At 47.7% G+C, this 20,467-nt stretch overlaps 1 protein-coding gene and 1 pseudogene across 3 annotated transcripts in view; one reads left to right on the top strand and one right to left on the bottom strand.

The window, feature by feature from the left end:
* LOC140416871 (protein argonaute-3) overlaps positions 1-20,467 on the bottom strand; it is a 293,216-nt gene that overhangs the window by 148,388 nt on the left and 124,361 nt on the right. The window lies entirely within an intron of this gene.
* On the top strand, positions 12,057-13,118 carry LOC140416855 (eukaryotic translation initiation factor 3 subunit I-like; annotated as a pseudogene).

Genomic DNA, 20,467 nt, shown 5'->3' with positions numbered 1-20,467 from the left:
CTCTTTGCAGAGCCAATGATGCCTGCGCTGGCTTGGCCATATTCATCAATTGGATGATGACCCTATATACAATTATCTGTTGAGCGTCCATTCCTCTGATATAAGAACACCTACAATTGACACTGAAAATTGAACAAATTGTCAATAGCAGTGACCTCTGGAGGGGCACTGGAGATCAGGAGATCAGCTGGACGAGCAGAGGGCCCAGGGAAAACAGAGGCCAGCAATTCCTGCACATTCTCAGTCGATTATCTTTGTAGCTAATACGGAAGAGATTGGCATGCCAGGATGGGGCTCCAGGGTCACATCAGGCAATATTTTACACAGATTTGAACACCATGGGGCAGCCATTTCTTCACAAGATGGAAAGCGACCAAGATTGAAGTCTAATGAGAGGGAGCATCTTCTAACTGGTCCACTTGACTTTCACTTGGCACCCACAGACGTACTTTTATTAGTGATAACTAAAAGTGGTCACCTGATCAGTTGTTTACCATTCCTAATTACCAGTCCAGTTGAAAATAGTTAACTCAACAATGACCACACAAACTTTGGACCTGCTCAGTATGTGAGGCTTATTATTTTGTACTAAAATGTGGCTGTGAAGAGAGCATATTGTTTCATGACCTCCTGCAGGTTAGTTCATGAAATGTTTAAAGGATAAGCTTCTTCGTGACCTCTGCTCGGGAATACCACAAGCAGATACAATCTATTGCCCAAGTGACTAAATCTTCCTTCTATAAAATTGGGGTTTGTTTTAACATAGAGGTCACCCTGTTGGGAGTTTTTTATAGGCCTCCTAATAGTTCTAGGGATGTAGAGGAAAGGATGGCGAAGATGATTCTGGATATGAGCGAAAGTAACAGGGTAGTTATTATGGGAGACTTTAACTTTCCAAATATTGACTGGAAAATATATAGTTAGAGTACAATAGATGGGTCGTTTTTTGTACAGTGTGTGCAGGAGGGTTTCCTGAAACAATATGTTGACAGGCCAACAAGAGGCGAGGCCACGTTGGATTTGGTTTTGGGTAATGAACCAGGCCAGGTGTTGGATTTGGAGGTAGGAGAGCACTTTGGGGACAGTGACCACAATTCGGTGACGTTTACGTTAATGATGGAAAGGGATAAGTATACACCGCAGGGCAAGAGTTATAGCTGGGGGAAGGGCAATTATGATGCCATTAGACGTGACTTGGGGGGGATAAGGTGGAGAAGTAGGCTGCAAGTGTTGGGCACACTGGATAAGTGGGGCTTGTTCAAGGATCAGCTACTGCGTGTTCTTGATAAGTATGTACCGGTCAGACAGGGAGGAAGGCGTCGAGCGAGGGAACCGTGGTTTACCAAGGAAGTGGAATCTCTTGTTAAGAGGAAGAAGGAGGCCTATGTGAAGATGAAGTGTGAAGTTTCGGTTGGGGCGATGGATAGTTACAAGGTAGCGAGGAAGGATCTAAAGAGAGAGCTAAGACGAGCAAGGAGGGGACATGAGAAGTATTTGGCAGGAAGGATCAAGGAAAACCCAAAAGCTTTCTATAGGTATGTCAGGAATAAGCGAATGACTAGGGAAAGAGTAGGACCAGTCAAGGACAGGGATGGGAAATTGTGTGTGGAGTCTGAAGAGATAGGCGAGATACTAAATGAATATTTTTCGTCAGTATTCACTCAGGAAAAAGATAATGTTGTGGAGGAGAATGCTGAGCCCCAGGCTAATAGAATAGATGGCATTGAGGTACGTAGGGAAGAGGTGTTGGAAATTCTGGACAGGCTGAAAATAGATAAGTCCCCGGGACCTGATGGGATTTATCCTAGGATTCTATGGGAGGCCAGGGAAGAGATTGCTGGACCTTTGGCTTTGATTTTTATGTCATCATTGGCTACAGGAATAGTGCCAGAGGACTGGAGGACAGCAAATGTGGTCCCTTTGTTCAAAAAGGGGAGCAGAGACAACCCCGGCAACTATAGACCGGTGAGCCTCACGTCTGTAGTGGGTAAAGTCTTGGAGGGGATTATAAGGGACAAGATTTATAATCATCTAGATAGGAATAATATGATCAGGGATAGTCAGCATGGCTTTGTGAAGGGGAGGTCATGCCTCACAAACCTTATCGAGTTCTTTGAGAAGGTGACTGAACAGGTAGACGAGGGTAGAGCAGTTGATGTGGTGTATATGGATTTCAGCAAAGCGTTTGATAAGGTTCCCCACGGTAGGCTATTGCAAAAAATACGGAGGCTGGGGATTGAGGGTGATTTAGAGATGTGGATCAGAAATTGGCTAGCTGAAAGAAGACAGAGGGTGGTGGTTGATGGGAAATATTCAGAATGGAGTACAGTCACAAGTGGAGTACCACAAGGATCTGTTCTGGGGCCGTTGCTGTTTGTCATTTTTATCAATGACCTAGAGGAAGGCGCAGAAGGGTGGGTGAGTAAATTTGCAGACGATACTAAAGTCGGTGGTGTTGTCGATAGTGTGGAAGGATGTAGCAGGTTACAGAGGGATATAGATAAGCTGCAGAGCTGGGCTGAGAGGTGGCAAATGGAGTTTAATGTAGAGAAGTGTGAGGTGATTCACTTTGGAAGGAATAACAGGAATGCGGAATATTTGGCTAATGGTAAAGTTCTTGAAAGTGTGGATGAGCAGAGGGATCTAGGTGTCCATGTACATAGATCCCTGAAAGTTGCCACCCAAGTTGATAGGGTTGTGAAGAAGGCCTATGGAGTGTTGGCCTTTATTGGTAGAGGGATTGAGTTCCGGAGTCGGGAGGTCATGTTGCAGCTGTACAGAACTCTGGTCCGGCCGCATTTGGAGTATTGCGTACAGTTCTGGTCACCGCATTATAGGAAGGACGTGGAGGCTTTGGAGCGGGTGCAGAGGAGATTTACCAGGATGTTGCCTGGTATGGAGGGAAAATCTTATGAGGAAAGGCTGACGGACTTGAGGTTGTTTTCGTTGGAGAGAAGAAGGTTAAGAGGAGACTTAATAGAGGCATACAAAATGATCAGGGGGTTGGATAGGGTGGACAGTGAGAGCCTTCTCCCGCGGATGGATATGGCTGGCACGAGGGGACATAACTTTAAACTGAGGGGTAATAGATATAGGACAGAGGTCAGAGGTAGGTTCTTTACGCAAAGAGTAGTGAGGCCGTGGAATGCCCTACCTGCTACAGTAGTGAACTCGCCAACATTGAGGGCATTTAAAAGTTTATTGGATAAACATATGGATGATAATGGCATAGTGTAGGTTAGATGGCTTTTGTTTCGGTGCAACATCGTGGGCCGAAGGGCCTGTACTGCGCTGTATTGTTCTATGTTCTATGTTCTAACATAGAACATAGAACAATACAGCGCAGTACAGGCCCTTCGGCCCACGATATTGCATGTCTGACTGCGATTGGATAAAATTATTTCATTTAACTTATAAACTGAAGTAGAAACTTTTCTAGAAAGAGTCATTTGATTAGCTGAACCGCTATGGATTACTTCACAAAACTATATCTCCCAACATCTATTTTACTAGATTCTGTTTCTCATAAATCTATGTTAAAACGGCCAACGGCCTTAATCTCAGGCCCGATTCAGAATTGGAAACTTTAAATTATAAGCTATAGACAGGCCTGATGGGAAGACAAACAGTCAAATTTGAATATACTGGACAGAGACAGACTGCCAGGGCAGGACTGGGCTTGTCCTTTAAACAGGAGATTGGAAGATAACCGGTCCAATCAAATGGATTGATTATTGTGGATTGCCCAGATGAAGCCAGACTTTCTGATAACTAGACTTCCCGCCGTTACGGTCAGGTTACGGTCACGTGCGGACAATGCACCTGGCGATGGACCCGGGGGGGTGGGGTGGAGAGAAAGAGTTCCTGGTGTCCTACAGAGTTGCAATCTGCAACTACATTGGGTGTTGTGGCCACTGCTCAGTAACCCACATTAGCTGAGGGCCAGAGAAACTTCTGGGAAGCACGAAGAGGGGGATATGACGACAACACCGAGGGATCATCCCCAGTCAACACTTGACACAGAGACAACAGAGAGGACTCAAACTAGAGAATGGATAGAAGAGGCGTGCGAGAGCAAGCAGAGCTGGTAACACGGGACAGCATTGCGGAGGGCAAGGACCGTGGGGAGATGGCGCAGTGGTCAACAGAGCAGCTGGTGAAGTTTTTCAAGGATTGCTTCGCCAAGCTGAAGGAGGACACGCTGGACCCGATTAAGGCTTCGATTGATCAAGTGGTTCAGAATCAGGAAACCCACAGGAGATCGAACAAACGTTGTCCGAGCAGGAGTATATAACCGTGTTGGAAAGCAAGGTGGGGGATGATGAACGACCGCCAGAAAAGAATGCAGGAGAAGCTGGAGGACCTGGAGAACAGGCCCAGGAGGCAGAATCTCAGAATTGTTGGCCTCCCTGAAGGCAGTGAGGGATCGGATGCGAGGGCCTATGTGACGGACATCTTGGAGAAGTTGATGGGGGCTGGGGCGTTCCCTCGGCTCCTGGAAGTGGACAGAGCGCCCAGAGCCCTCGCGAGGGAGCCCAGAGCGAATGATCCGCCGAGGGCCATGGTGGTACGTTTTCACCGTTTTATGGACAAGGAACACGTTTTGCGGTGGGCCAAGAAAGAACGGAGCAGCAAGTGGGAGAACAGTGAGTTGCGTATTTATCAGGACCAGCGAGCGGATTTGGCCAAGAGGCGAGCTGGGTTCAATCGGGCAAAAATGACCCTCTTTAAGAAGGGGGTGAACCCAGCCCGCCTGTGGGTCACACATGACGAACGGGACTTCTACTTCAAAACACCAGACGAAGAATGGACCTTTATTAAAGAAAAGAAGCTGGAGGCGAATTAAAAGACATTTAAGCCTCGGAGAAGTTCTGTGGTGGCGATTTGTGGTGTGGGATTATAAAAATGTAAGTAGTTGTGTGTGAAATAATGGGCTATGTGGATGGTTAAAGGTTGTTTTGTCTTGCAGAGACCTTGTTTGAGGGGGGGGGGCGGGGAGATGGGCTTTGAATTTAGTTCTGCTTTCTGGGTGACTATTTTTCTAAAGTGTTTGTTTCTTCACTGTTTTTCTTTCTGTTGTTTGTTTACTGGGGAATGTGATGCTGTTAAAATGTTTATTCATGTGGGGGGGTGGGGGGAGAGGAGTGAACAATAGGGAGACAGACTGCTTGGTGCCAGGGGTGGGAGCTATCGAGTCAGCATGTGTCAGCTGAATCTCGAAAGCGCAGTGGGGGGTGGACAGGTGTTAAGCTGGAGCTTGACTTGGGGGGATTGGGTTTTTAGTGTTGTTGCTGGGGTGGGGGTGGGGGGGGCTGCTTTCCTGACAGGGGAGGAACTGTTATTAGGGGACAAATGAGAGGTCGGGAACGGTGACAGCCCGAGGGGGGACTCGAGGAAGCAGGGGGCGCGAGCTCGAGGCTGGCCCAAAAAGGTTAATGGCTAGAAAGCAGGGGGGGGTTTCCCTCCATCCAGGCTGATCACATGGAACGTGAGAGGACTGATTGGGCCGGTCAAGAGGGCTCGCATGTTCGCGCATTTGAGGGAACTGCAGGCGGATGTGGCAATGCTACAAGAGACACACCTAAAGGTTACAGACCAGACGAGATTGAGGAAGGGGTGGGTTAGCCAAGTGTTCCACTCTGGACTTGACTCAAAGGCCAGGCGGGTAGCGATCTTGATCAGCAAACAAGTGGCGTTCGAGGCTGGGAGAATCGTGTCAGACAAGGGGATAGGTACAATCTATAATGGGGAGTGGGAAGCTGGAGGGGGTGCGAGTGAACATATATGCTGCAAATTGGGACGACGTGGAATTTATGAGGCAGGTGTTAGGTAAGATCCCAGACTTAGAGTCACATAACCTGATCACGGGAGGGGACTTCAACACAGTCATTGATCTGGAATTAGACCGGTCAATAGTGAGGATAGGGAGGAGGCCGGCTGCGGCAAAGGAACTGAAGGGTTTTATGGAACAGGTGGGGGGTGTGGACCCATGGAGGTTTGCACAGCCAAGAACGAAGGAGTTTTCCATTTTTTCTCATGTCCACAAGGTATACTCTCGCATCGACTTTTTTCTTCTGAGCAGGGCGCTAATACCGAAGATGGTGGATACTGAGTATTCGGCTATTGCAGTGTCGGATCATGCCCCGCACTGGGTGGATCTACGGGTTAGTGTGGAGAGAGGGCAAAGCCCGCTGTGGAGGCTGGATGTGGGGTTGCCAGCGGACTAGGCAGTTTGTGGGCGGGTAAACAAGTCCACCCAGAACTATCTGGAAAGAAACGGTACGGGGAAGGTCTCTGCAGCGACGGTCTGGGAAGCTTTGAAGACAGTAGTCAGAGGGGAATTAATCTCGATACGGGCCCACAGAGAAAAGGTGGAACGGGCTGAGGGATAGATTAGTGGAGGAGATACTCCTGGTGGACAGGAGATACTCGGAAGCCCCGGATGCGGGGCTCCTGAGGGAGCGGCAGAGGTTACAGGTGGGGTTTGGGCTGTTGACCACAGGGAAAGCAGTGGAACAGTTGAGGAAGGCAAGGGGGGTGATCTAGGAGTACGGGGAAAAAACAAGCAGAATGTTGGTCCATCAGCACAGGAAAAGAGAGACGGCCAGGGAGATAGGTAGAGTAAAGAATAGAGACGGTAATACGGTCTTGGACCCAGCGGGGGTGAACGAGGTGTTTAAGGATTTAATTGTATGAGTCGGAACCACCGGCTAGAGTGGGGGGGGGGGAAATGATGATGAGGCAATTTCTGGATCGGTTGAGGTTCCCGAGGGTGGAGGAGGGCCTGGTGGAGGGGCTGGGGGCTCCAATTGAGATTGAGGAAATAATCAAGGGGCTGGGGGGCATGCAGTTTGGCAACGCCCCAGGGCCTGACGGCTACCCGGTGGAATTCGCTAAGAAGTTTTCAGAGATATTGAGCCCACTGCTGGTGAGGACATTTAACGAAGCAAGAGAGAAGGGAGTCCTCCCCCCAACAATGTCGCAAGGCTCGATTTCAATGATCCTAAAACGGGAGAAGGATCTGAAGCAATGCGGGTCATACAGGCCGATTTCTCTACTGAATGTGGATGCCAAACTGCTGGCTAAGATACTGGCCACAAGGATAGAGGGCTGTGTCCCGGGGGTGATAGGGGAAGACCAAAGGGATTTGTTAAGGGCAGGGAACTTAAGGCTAATGTTCGAAGGCTTCTAAATGTTATTATGATGCCCTCAGAAGGAGGGGAGGTGGAGGTGGTGGTAGCAATGGATGCGGAGAAGGCTTAAGATCGTGTGGAGTGGAATTACTTGCGGGAGGCGCTGGGAAGGTTTGGGTTTGGGGAGTGCTTTATTGACTGGGTGCGGTTGCTCTATCAGGCACCAGTAGCGAGTGTGCGTACGAACCGGCTGAGGTCGGGGTATTTTAAACTACACCGAGGGACGAGGCAAGGGTGCCCCCTCTCCCCGTTACTGTTTGTTCTGGCCATAGAACCTTCGGCAATGGCGTTAAGAACCTCTGGGAACTGGAAAGGGCTGGTTCGGGGGGGGGGGGGGGGGGGGGGGGGGGAGCACCAGGTCTTGCTCTACGCAGATGACCTGCTCTTGTACATTTCAGACCCATTGGAAGGGATGGGGGAAGCAATGCGAATCTTGGGTGAATTTGGCAGTTTTTCAGGGTATAAATTGAACATGGGGAAGAGCGAGATGTTTGTGATCCATGCAAGAGGACAGGAGAAGAGACTGGGAGAGCTGCTGCTTAGAATGGTAGGGAAGAGCTTTGGATATCTGGGAATCCAGATGGCCCGGAAATGGGAGGTACTACACAAGTTAAACCTATCCCGGTTGGTAGATCAAATGGAAGGGGAATTTAAGAGATGGGACATGCTCCCGCTATCACTGGCGGGGAGGGTACAGACCGTGAAAATGACAGTCCTCCCCAGATTTCTATTTGTCTTTCAGTGCCTCCCCATCTTCATCCCCAAGACCTTTTTCAAGCAGGTGAATAAGATTATTTTGGGCTTTGTGTTGGCGAGTAAAACCCCGCGAGTGAAGAAAGTGTTGCTGGAGCGCAGTCGGGGGGAGGGTGGGTTGGCGCTGCCGAACTTCTGCAATTACTACTGGGCGGCTAATATAGCTATGATTAGGAAGTGGATAGTGGGGGAGGGGTCGGCATGGGAGCGGATGGAGGCGGCGTCATGTAAAGACACCAGTCTGGGAGCATTGGTAATGGCAATTGGTTCTCGCCGGCCCGATACTCTACAAGTCCGGTGATCGTGGCGGCTCTGAGGCTCTGGGGGCAATGGAGGAGATATAAGAGTGTGGAGGGAGCATCGATTTAGAACCCGATTTGCAACAGCCACAGGTTTGTACCGGGTAGGCTAGTTGGCGGGTTCTGGAGGTGGCAGGAATCAGTAGGATGGGGGATTTATTGATAGATGGCTTTCCCAGCTTGAAAGCTTTGGAGGATAAATTTAAATTGCCACCAGGGAATGGTTTCAGGTATTTGCAGGTGCAAGACTTCCCGAGAAAGCAGGTGCCGGCCTTTCCGCTGCTGCCGCCACGGGGGATACAGGATAGAGTAGTTTCCAGTACCTGGGTGGGGGAGGGTACGGTATTGGATATTTACCAGGAGCTTTCGGAGGCGGAGGAGCTGAAGGGCAAGTGCGAGGACAAGCTAGGTGGAGAGATAGAGGCGGGTCTATGGGCGGATGCCCCAAGCAGGGTTAATACCTCCTCATCGTGCGCCAGGCTTAGCCCGATACAATTTAAGGTAGTCCACCGGGCACACATGACTGTGGCTGGGTTGAGCAAGTTGTTCGGGGTAGAGGATAGGTGTGAGAGGTGCGCGGAAGCCCAGCAAATCATGTCCACATGTTTTGGGCATGCCCGAAGCTTAGAGGGTTTTGCTCAGGCAATGTCCATGGTGCTAAAAACACGAGTGGTGCCAAGTCCGGAGGTAGCGATCTTTGGAGTGTTGGAAGATCCGGGAGTTCAGGGGGCGAAAGAGGCCGATATTCTGGCTTTTGCCTCCCTGGTAGCCCGGAGATGGATCTTGTTCATGTGGAGGGACTCGAAGCCCCCCCCCACCCCCGAGTGTAGAGACCTGGGTTAGTGACATGGTTGAGTTTCTCAGTCTCGAGAAAATAAAGTTTGCCTTAAGAGGGTCAATGTTAGGGTTCTCCCAGAGGTGGCAGCCGTTAGTCGACTTTCTCGGGGAAAATTAAAATGTCATGCAGTATTCCAAGGAAGGGGGGGGGGGGGATTGTTGTTGTTTGGCTGAGGTGTGTGAAGATTGGGCTGGGGTGGGGGGGGGGGGGGGGGAAATGCTAATTTTGCCATGTGGATATTATTGTTTTCGTTACTGTTCTAAAAAAATTTAATAACTCAATAAAAATATTATTAAAAAACGTGTGCAAGACACACCTTCGCAGAAGAGGACCCTGAGACAATGGAGTCTCAGAGGAATGGACCCGCAGTTCGATCAAGTTCATTGGCATGGGTAGTATTAGAATCTTGAGAAGATAATATTTAGGATCACTTGGGAGAACGGTTTTATTATGTTTGTGAATAAATTTGGGTTGAATTGTGAGCCAGTGTTTTGTCCTTGCTCATCTTGCAAATAAGGGCACCTGGGTAAAACATTTTAATAATAAACTGGTTGAAGTGTCTCATAATTTACAGACAACAAATCTGACAGGATTGATTGATATTCAGGATGGGGAAACCTGGATCATTCTTAATTTAAAAAAAAATTTACAGTGCAGGAGGCCATTCGGCCCATCGAGTCTGCACTGGCTCAAACAGAAAGCTGACAGGATTGCTGAACATTTTTCAACTCTTAAATCTTCTGAATGATCCTCCATATGCAAGGAAACAAAGTATGCTCAGTACTTCTTGTTCCAGGAAATTAACACACTCTCCAGAGTAACAAGTCAACTAGCACCCCCCCCCCCACCTATCTGTGGCATCGCCCAGTCCTACAGACAAGGTTTTTCTCCACTAATCCAAATCCAGCTTCTTGCACATCCCTGATTTTTCCTTGCTTTCATCAGGATAGATCACAGTTACCAACAGTAAAGGGAAATACAATTTATACTGCACAATACGTGTTCTGATTATTTGGCAAGTGGACTCTGCTTGGGAGAGGTGTTGCAGTGGAGAATGTTGTGGGAAACAGTCAAATGCCAAGCTATTGTTAAAATTCAAACCAGGTAGGCTGACTGATTGGTCAATGCATTGCCATGGGGAGCAAACCAGGGCATGGCAGTTCCCCAAGCTTTTGTTCAGTTGAAAAAAGTGCAATTCCCTCATGGACATGCAGTTCTGTCTGCAATCGACAGGACCCTCTGTCAATATTTGTGGTTTCTGGCATGTGTAAGTGATTCACGCTGCGAGCTGCCTGATGACCTCAAATTGCTTTCATCAATAATCAAGCTCTGTACCATCAAACTACGATCTATATTCCTGATTTTTTTTATTCCTCCAATGGTGAATATTCTTCTTAGTTCTGGAAGTTCCGAAAACTCTTCATCTCTCTCCGTCTTTATTCCTGATGTTCTTGCTACAGTGCCATGAGGTCCAATATCTTGATAACAGCACTTGCTATATTTCAGTTGAACACTCTCATGGTCCACTCACTGGGTTAGACCTTGATTTGGGAATCATTCCTTTAGATAGGAAAATTGCACAAATCATCACTTTGCTATTTAAAAGGTGAGAAATGGAATCCAGGGAATTGTAGACCAGTTAGGCTAACATATTTTGTCAGGAAACTAGATTGATTATTAAATTTAAAATTAAGATTGAAAGATTTTTGTAAACCAAAGACATGAAGGGATCTGGGATACGGGTGGACACAGCCAGGTAGCAGATCAACCATAATCACAGTGAATAATGAGACAGGCTCAAGGAGTTCCACCTAACAGATCAGTTCCAGACATCACCATTGTAGCCATCTGGGATGGCCACTTTCAGTATATAAAATGGACACTCGCAGGAGCATACAGGAAAAAATGGACAATGCAAGGCAACAAGCAGGCACAGAGCCTGAATGTATATTTGGAAGGCAGTCTGCAGATGGAACCGAAACTCTTGGCCGATTTGCATATTAATGGCCCATCTCTGAGGAACGAAGAACTGGTGCTCAGGTAACCGATACTGTTCTAGACATTCCGGCGCCATCACCCCAGCAAGAAGACACAAACAAAGCAAGGTCAACGGCCACTTAAGACACGCCCAGCCATTAAGGCACCCACCCCTTTGTTGGCTCAGATCGATGGCAGTGATCAATAAGCTGCCCAATTAATTGGGACCAAGTTTAAGGCCCGCCTAAAAGCGTGCAAAGTCCCTCAGAGTATAAGAAGGAACCCCCCGCTAAAGGTTCACTCTCTTGGATTTGGCTCTCAAGCAGAGAGACCCTTCCACCTGCCCCACCAGAAGCAAGTAAGTTCAAGTTCAACGCTCGCTACCAGACGGACGACCTTAGCTGTACTCCTGTTACCTCTTCGAACCCAACAGCCTCAGATCCGAACAACGGCCATTGTTCCTCTGACCTAAGTGGGCACCTGAAGTTAAGTATAGGTGTTAGTGATAGATGTAGTTTAGCCTGTAGTGTTATTGTGCATGAGTAAATCATACGGTGTGTAAATAAAGTAGTATTGGCTTTGAACTAACTAACTGGTGTATTGGCTCTTTGATCGGTATTCAGTTGAACCTTGTGGCCATATCGAGAGATACCTGGCGACTCTGAAAGCATACTCATAATTAGGATTAAGAAAGGCGACCTTATTAACCGCCATATTTATAGCAAGTAAATATAGCAACACGATCAGCATTCCTGGTTTTGCCATGTCCCACAGGCAGGACAGATCCAGCCGAAGTGGCAGCATTGTGGTATACAGTCAGGAGGTTGGAGGAAGCATCAAGGGTGTCAAGGGCGTTAAATTTAACAATCTGGATGGAACCTCAAATGTCCATCACCAAATGTGGCTCTGTAGCACCATCACAAACCAAGCTGACTGAGACCATAAGACCATAAAACATAGGAGCAGAATGGCGGTTTCCGGTCCCTCCCAATCCTGTCGCCGTGAGAGAGAAAGACCGACAGCATGAAATCCATCCTCTTACAAGATCATGAAAGATCAATCACACAGATTAAATACAACAGAGAAGGGGATTTGGTATTCTCCTGTGCCAAAGATACTGTTGTCAATGTCTGGTATTCTCGGAATGGGGAGACTTGACACACCGGAGCAGTATGGTGTGTCGATGTTGACTGGGACACAAAACAAGTGTTAACTGGTTCTGCAGATAACTCGTGCAGACTTAGAGACTGTGAAACAGGGAAGCAACTTGCTTTGTTTAAAACAAGCTCTGCAGTCAGAACGGGCGGATTTGACTTCAGTGGCAACATCATCATGTTTACGACTGATAAGCAGATGGGCTACCATTGTTACGTCAGCTTCTTGTCATACGTGATCCTGCTCAGATAAGTAACAATGAACTGTATATGAAGGTTCCGGCCAGTGAGTCAAAGATAACAAGTGCTGTTTGGGGTCCTCTTGGAGAATTTGTCATTGCAGGATATGAGAATGGTGAATTGGTACAGTATAGTGCTAAGTCTAGAGAAATAATGACAAAAGTAAAAGAACACACCAAGCAAATAAACAGCATCCAAACATCCTTAGACCTGACCATGTTTATCACTGCTTCAAAAGATAGTACTGCTAAGCTGTTTGGTTCTGCAACTTTGGAACACTTGAAAACATTCAGGACTGAATGACCTGTGAATTCAGCTGCTATTTCACCTATTGTGGAACATGTTGTCCTTGGTGGTGGTCAGGAAGCAATGGATGTTACAACGACCTCTACCAGAATTGGCAAGTTTGAGGCCCGATTTTTCCATTTGTCATTTGAAGAGGAGTTTGGTAGAGTGAAGGGTCACTTTGGACCAATCAACAGCGTAGTTTTCCACCCCGATGGAAAAAGTTACAGTAGTGTTGAAGATGGTTAGGTAAGAATCCATCATTTTGACCCACAGTATTTTGAATTTGAGATGTAATTTTAAGGAGTAAGGAGAGATTGTTTTCAAATTGTATTACAAGATTTCTTTTGTTAAATAAATTAATACAAAAGAACATTAACAGCATTTACTACACTAATTAATTTATTCAATTGTTCTGATTAATTGGATCTTTACACCGCAAACATACAATTTAATTGCATTTTGTAGATACATAATCTGGACCAAATTACAACGGTCACCAAAAAAATTAGTTTTAATGAAATTTGCAGAATATGTAATTCAGTTTCCTTACAAATTATATTCTGAGTTAGAACACTGGCATAAAGGACTGTTTCACCACTGTTCTGAAATAAAAATCAGCCATTTGAGCACAAAAAACATAGGGATAGAATTAGGTCACTTGGCCCATCGAGTTTGCTCCGCCATTCAATCATGGCTGATATTTTTCTCATCCCCATTCTCCTGCCTTCTGCCCGTAACCCCGGATCCCTTATTAATCAAGAATCTACCTATCTCTGTCTTAAAGACACTCAGTGATTTGTCCTCACAGCCTTCTGCGGCAAAGAGTTCCACAGGTTCACCACCCTCTGGCTGAAGAAATTCCTCCTCATCTGTTTAATTGTCCACTGCCATTCACGGTTGGATGTGGCAGGACTGCAGAGCTTAGACCTGATCCATTGGTTGTGGAATCACTTTACTCTTGTTCATCATTTGCTTATGTTGTTTGGCATATGGGTAGTCATGTGTTGAAGCTTCACCAGGGGATATCTCATTTTTAGGTATGCCTGGTGCTTCTCTTGGCATGCCTTCCTGCACTCTTCATTGGACCAGAGTTGATCTCATAGCTTGGTAATAAGCGTAGATTGGGGGATATGCCAGACCATGAGGTTACAGATTGTGGTTGTCCCTTTAGTCTGAGATGGTGTCCTCTCGTTCTAGTTTTTCCTACAAGTGGAAACATCCTCTCCACGTCCACTCTATCCAGGCCTCGCAGTATCCTGCAAGTTTCAATAAGATCCCCCCCTCATCCTTCTAAACTCCAACGAGTACAGACCCAGAGTCCTCAAAAGTTCCTCATACGACAAGCTGTTCATTCCAGGGATCATTCTTGTGAACCTCCTCTAGACCCTTTCCAAGGCCAGCACATCCTTCCTTAGATATGGGGCCCAAAACTGCTCACAATACTCCAAATGGAGTCTGACCAGAGCCTTATACAGCCTCAGAAGTACATCCCTAGTCTTGCATTCTAGCTCTCTTGACATGAATGCTAACATTGCATTTGCCTTCCGAACTGCCGACTGAACCTCGAGTCCCAAAGGATATTGCTGTTAGACTGGGTCTGCAGCAGTTGATGGGGGTAACAACAAGAGTAAAAACATACTTGACTTCATGTGCACCAGCATGCTTGCTGCAGATATATCTGCCCATGACAGTATCGGAAGGATTGACCACCGCACAGTCCTTGTGGAGACAAATGTCCTATCTTCATATGGAGGATAACCTCTATCGTGTTGTGTGACATGACTACAGTGCTAAAAGGGATAGACTCCAAACAGATCTAGCAACTCGGGCCTGGGTATCTAGCAACTCGGGACTGGGCATTCAGGAGCTGCTGTGGGCCATCAGCAGCAGCAGAATTGTACCCAACCACAATCTGAAACCTGGAATATCCCCCAATCTACGCTTATAACCAAGCTATGAGATCAACTCTGGTTCAATGAAGAAAGCAGGAAGGCATGCCAAGAGAAGCACCAGGCATACCTAAAAATGAGATATCACCTAGTGAAGCTACAACACAGGACTACCCATGTGTCAAACAACACAAGCAAATGATGAACAAGAGTAAAGTGATTCCACAACCAATGGATCAGATCTAAGCTCTGCAGTCCTGCCACATCCAACTGTGAATGGCAGTGGACAATTAAACTCTTGGGAGGAGGCTCCACACATGACCCCATCCTTAATGGTGGAAAAGCCCAGTACATCAGGTCATCAGCATCACAGATGGCAGTCTTCAGCCAATTCGATTCACTTCACGTGGTATCAAGAAACGGCTGAACGTACTGGATACTCCAAAGGCTATGGGCCCTGACAATACTACAGAAAACCTGTGCGTCAGAACCTGTGCCCCTAGCCAAGTTATTCTAGTGCAGCTACAATACTGGCATCTACCTGGCCCTGTACAGAAAAGACAGGGCAAATCCAACTTGGCTCACCAGTCTACTTTCCATCATCAGTAAAGTGATAGAAGGAAGGGAGCATCGACAGTGCTATCAAGAGGCACAATAACCTGCTCACTGATGTTCAAATTGGGCTCCGCCAGGGTCTTTCAGCTCCTGCCCTCATTACAGCCTTGTCTCAAACATGGACAAAAGAGCTGAACTCCAGAGGCAAGGTCAGAGTGACTGCCCTTGACACCAAGGCAGTATTTGACCGAGCATGGCATCAAGGAACCCGAGCAAAACTGGAGTCAATGGGAATCTTGAGAGGGGAAGACTGTCCACTGGTTGGAGCCATACCTAGCACAAACTAAGATGACTCCTCAGGAGTTCCTAGGAGTTGCTCAGCCCAACTATCTTCAGCTGTTTCAATGATTTCCTTCCATCATAAGGTCAGGAAGTGGGGATGTTCACTGATGATTGCACAATGTTCAGCACCATTCACGACTCCTTGGATACTAAAGCTGTCCATGTCCAAATGCAGCAAGATCTGGACAATATCCAGGCGTGGGTTGACAAGTGGCAATTACATTCATGCCACATAAGTGATGAGAATCTAATTATCGCCCCATGACAATCAATGGCATTACTATCGCTAAATCCCCCACCATCAACATCCTGGGGGTTACCATTGACCAGAAACTGAACTGGACTAACCATATAAAAACTGTGGCTACAAGAGCAGGTCGGAGTCTAGGAAACGTGTGGCAACTAACTCACCCAGATTCCCCAAAGCCCCTCCATATCTACAAGGCACAAATCAGGAGTGTGATGGAATACTCTTCACTTTCCTGGATGAGTGCAACACCAACAATACAAGAAGCTCAACATCATCCAGGACAAAGCAACCCACTTAATTCCACAAACATTCACTCCCTCCACCACCAACAAATAAGTGGCAGCAGTGTGAACCATCTCAAAGATGAACTGCAGAAACTCACCAAAACGCCTGAGGCAGCATCTTCCAAACCCATGACCACCATTATCTAGCAGGACAAGAGCATCAATACATAGGAAAATCACCACCAGGAAGTTCCCCTCCAAACCATCACTATCCTGACTTTGAAATATATTGCCAATCCTTCACTGTCACTGGGTCATAATCATGGAACTCCCTCCTAACAGCACTGGGTGTACCGACACAACAGGGATTGCAGTGTTCAAGAAGGCAGCTCACCACCACCTTGTCATGGCAATTTAGGGATGGGCAATAAATGCTGGCCTAGCCAGCTAAGACCACATCCTGTAAATGAATTAAAAAGTGAATGCATGATGCTTCAACCAATCAGGAGAATTCTGAACCATTCCAAACCAGGAAGTACAAATTAGAAAATATAATTCATTATAAATTTATGGACAGAAAGTGTATGAGGTAAGGAACAATGGCATTACGAGAGGTGAAATTAAAATAAAAAATATTAAATTATGATTTATTTTTAAAAAATATATTTTATTCAAATTTTTTGGCCAAACAAAACAATACAAAGGTTTTCCCTTTTACAACAATAAAACAGTATAAATAACAGTGGCCGTTTTTAACAAATAAATAAATAATATATATATATATTATATATATATATATATATATATATATATATAAACTAATTCGCAACTGCCATATCAAAAATAATAACTCTCCAAAAATAAAATCAAACAATCCAATATACACAGCCTAATACAAATATCTATACAAAAACACCCGAGGACCCACCCGGGCTCCCCCCCCCCCCGGTTGCTGCTGTTACCTTTCCATTTCCTTTATCGTTCTGCGAGGCAGTCAATGAACGGTTGCCACCACTTGGTGAACCCTTGAGCCGAACCCCTTAGTGCGAACTTTATCCGTTCTAGTTTTATAAACCCTGCCATGTCATTTATCCAGGTCTCCACGCCCGGGGGTTTGGCTTCTTTCCACATAAGCAATATCCTTCGCCGGGCTACAAGGGACGCAAAGGCCAAAACATCAGCCTCTTTCGCCTCCTGCACTCCCGGCTCTTCTGCAACCCCGAATATAGCCAACCCCCAGCCTGGCTCGACCCGGACCCCCACCACCTTCAAAAGCACCTTTGCCACCCCCACCCAGAACCCCTGCAGTGCCGGACATGACCAAAACATGTGGGTGTGGTTTGCTGGGCTTCTCGAGCATCTCCCACACCTATCCTCTACCCCAAAAAATTTACTGAGCCTTGCTCCGGTCATATGCGCCCTGTGTAAAACCTTGAATTGTACCAAGCTTAGCCTGGCGCACGAGGACGACGAGTTTACCCTACGTAGGGCATCAGCCCACAGCCCCTCCTCAATCTCTTCCCCCAGCTCTTCTTCCCATTTCCCCTTCAGCTCATCCACCATGATCTCCCCCTCGTCCCTCATTTCCCTGTATATATCCGACACCCTACCATCCCCCACCCATGTCCCTGAGATCACTCTATCTTGAATCTCCTGCATCGGGAGCTGCGGGAATTCCCTCACCTGCTGCCTCGCAAAAGCCTTCAGTTGCATGTATTGAAATTCATTCCCTTGGGGCAACCCATATTTTTCCGTCAGCGCTCCCAGACTCGCAAACGTCCAGTCTACGAACAGATCTCTCAGTTGCACAACCCCAGCTCTCTGCCATGCTCCAAATCCCCCATCCATTCTCCCCGGGACAAACCTATGGTTATTTCTTATCGGGGACCGCACCGAGGCTCCCGTCCTTCCCCTATGTCGTCTCCACTGCCCCCAAATTTTTAGTGTTGCAAACACCACTGGACTTGTGGTGTATTTCTTCGGGGAGAACGGCAACAGTGCAGTCACCATTGCTTGTAGGCTGGTTCCTTTGCAGGACGCCATCTCCAATCTCTTCCACGCCACTCCCTCCCCTTCTCCCATCCACTTACACACCATTGAGATATTGGCGGCCCAGTAGTATTCACTTAGGCTCGGTAGTGCCAGCCCCCCCCCATCCCTGCTACACTGCAAGAACACCCTCCTCACATCGGGGTCTTCCCGGTCCACACAAAACTCATGTCACTTTTCTCAATTCTCTTGAAAAAAGCCTTTGTGACCATCACTGGAAGGCACTGAAACACAAAAAGGAATCTCGGGAGGACTACCATTTTGACCGCCTGCACCCTACCCACCAATGACAGGGGCACCATGTCCCATCTCTTAAAATCCTCCTCCATCTGTTCCACCAATCTTGTTAAATTAAGCCTATGTAAGGTTCCCCAACTCCTGGCTATCAGAATCCCAAAGTACCGGAAATCTCTTGTCACCTTCCTCAACGGTAAGTCATCTATTCCCCTGCTCTGCTCCCCCGGATGCACCACAAACAACTCACTCTTCCCCATATTCAATTTGTACCCCGAAAATTCCCCAAACTCCCCAAGTGTCTGCATGATCTCAGGCATCCCCTCCACTGGGTCCGCAACATACAGCAATAAATCATCTGCATACAAAGATACCCGGTGTTCTTCTCCTCCCTGAGTACTCCCCTCCACTTCCTGGAGCCCCTCAGTGCTATGGCCAGGGGCTCAATCGCCAATGCAAACAGTAACGGAGACAGGGGACACCCCTGCCTCGTCCCTCTATGAAGACGGAAGTAGTCAGACCTCTGTCTGTTCGTGACCACGCTCGCCACCGGGGCCCTATACAGCAGCTGTACCCATCCGATATACCCTTCTCCAAAACCAAATCTCCTCAGCACCTCCCACAGATAATCCCACTCCACTCTGTTGAATGCTTTCTCGGCGTCCATCGCCACCACTATCTCCGCCTCCCCCTCTGGTGGGGGCATCATCATTACCCCTAGCAACCTCCGTATGTTCGTGTTCAGCTGTCTCCCCTTAAGGAACCCAGTTTGATCCTCATGAACCACCCCCGGGACACAATCCTCTATCCTCGTCGCCATCACCTTAGCCAGGAGCTTATCATCTACATTTAAAAGGGAAATGGGCCTGTAGGACCCACACTGCAGCGGATCTTTTTCCTTCTTCAAAAGGAGCGATATCGTTGCCTCCGACATAGTCGAGGGCAGCTGCCCCCTTTCCCCGGCCTCATTAAAGGTTCTCGTCAAAAGCGGGGCCAGTAGGTCCATATACTTCCTATAAAATTCCACCGGGAATCCGTCCGGTCCCGGGGCCTTCCCCGCTGCATGCTCCCAATCCCTTTTACCACCTCAATCTGTCTCAATCTGTGCTCCCAGTCCCACCCTCTCCTGCTCCTCCACTTTAGGGAATTCCAGCTGATCCAGGAAATGCATCATTCCCTCCTTCCCTTCCGGGGGCTGAGCCTTATATAACCTCTCATAAAATGCCTTGAACACCCCGTTCACTCTCTCCGCTCCCCGTTCCATCTCTCCCTCCTCATCTCTCACCCCACCTAGCTCCCTCGCTGCTCCCCTCTTCCTCAATTGGTGGGCCAGTAGCCGACTCGCCTTCTCCCCATACTCATATTGTACACCCTGTGCCCTCCTCCACTGTGCCTCTGCCTTACCCGTGGTCAGCAGGTCAAATTCCACATGTAGCCTTTGTCTTTCCCTGTACAGTCCCTCCTCCGGTGCCTCCGCATATTGCCTGTCCACCCTCAGAAGTTCTTTCAGCAATCGCTCCCTTTCTTTACCCTCTTGCTTCCCTTTATGTGCCCTTATGGATATCAGTTCCCCTCTAACCACTGCCTTCAACGCCTCCCAGACCACTCCCACCTGAACCTCTCCATTGTCATTAAGCTCCAAGTGCCTTTCGATGCACCCCCTCACCCTTAAACATACCCCCTCATCCGCCAATAAGCCCATATCCATTCTCCAGAGTGGGTGCTGTTCTTTTTCCTCTCCTACCTCCAGGTCTACCCAATGTGGAGCGTGGTCCGAAATGGCTATGGCCGTATATTCCGTCCCTGTCACCTTCGGAATCAGTGCCCTTCCCAAGACAAAAAAGTCTATCCGTGAGTATACTCTATGAACATGGGACAAAAATGAGAACTCCTAGGCCTACTAAATCTCCAGGGGTCTACCCCTCCCATCTGTTCCATGAAGTCCTTGAGTACCCTGGCCGCTGCCGGCCTCCTCCCGGTCCTGGACCTCGACCGGTCCAGCCCTGGATCAAGCACCGTATTGAAGTCTCCCCCCATTACCAACTTTCCCGCTTCCAGGTCCAGGATACGTCCCAACATATGCCTCATAAAATTTGCATCATCCCAGTTCGGGGCATAAAAGTTCACCAGAACCACCACCTCCCCTTGCAATCTGCCACTCACCATCACATATCTACCCCCA

The sequence above is a fragment of the Scyliorhinus torazame genome, chromosome 1 (genome assembly GCF_047496885.1).
Source record: "Scyliorhinus torazame isolate Kashiwa2021f chromosome 1, sScyTor2.1, whole genome shotgun sequence".
Lineage (NCBI taxonomy): Eukaryota > Metazoa > Chordata > Chondrichthyes > Carcharhiniformes > Scyliorhinidae > Scyliorhinus > Scyliorhinus torazame.
The sequence above is the reverse complement of the archived record's forward strand: the minus strand, read 5'-3'. Positions and strand labels throughout refer to the sequence as shown.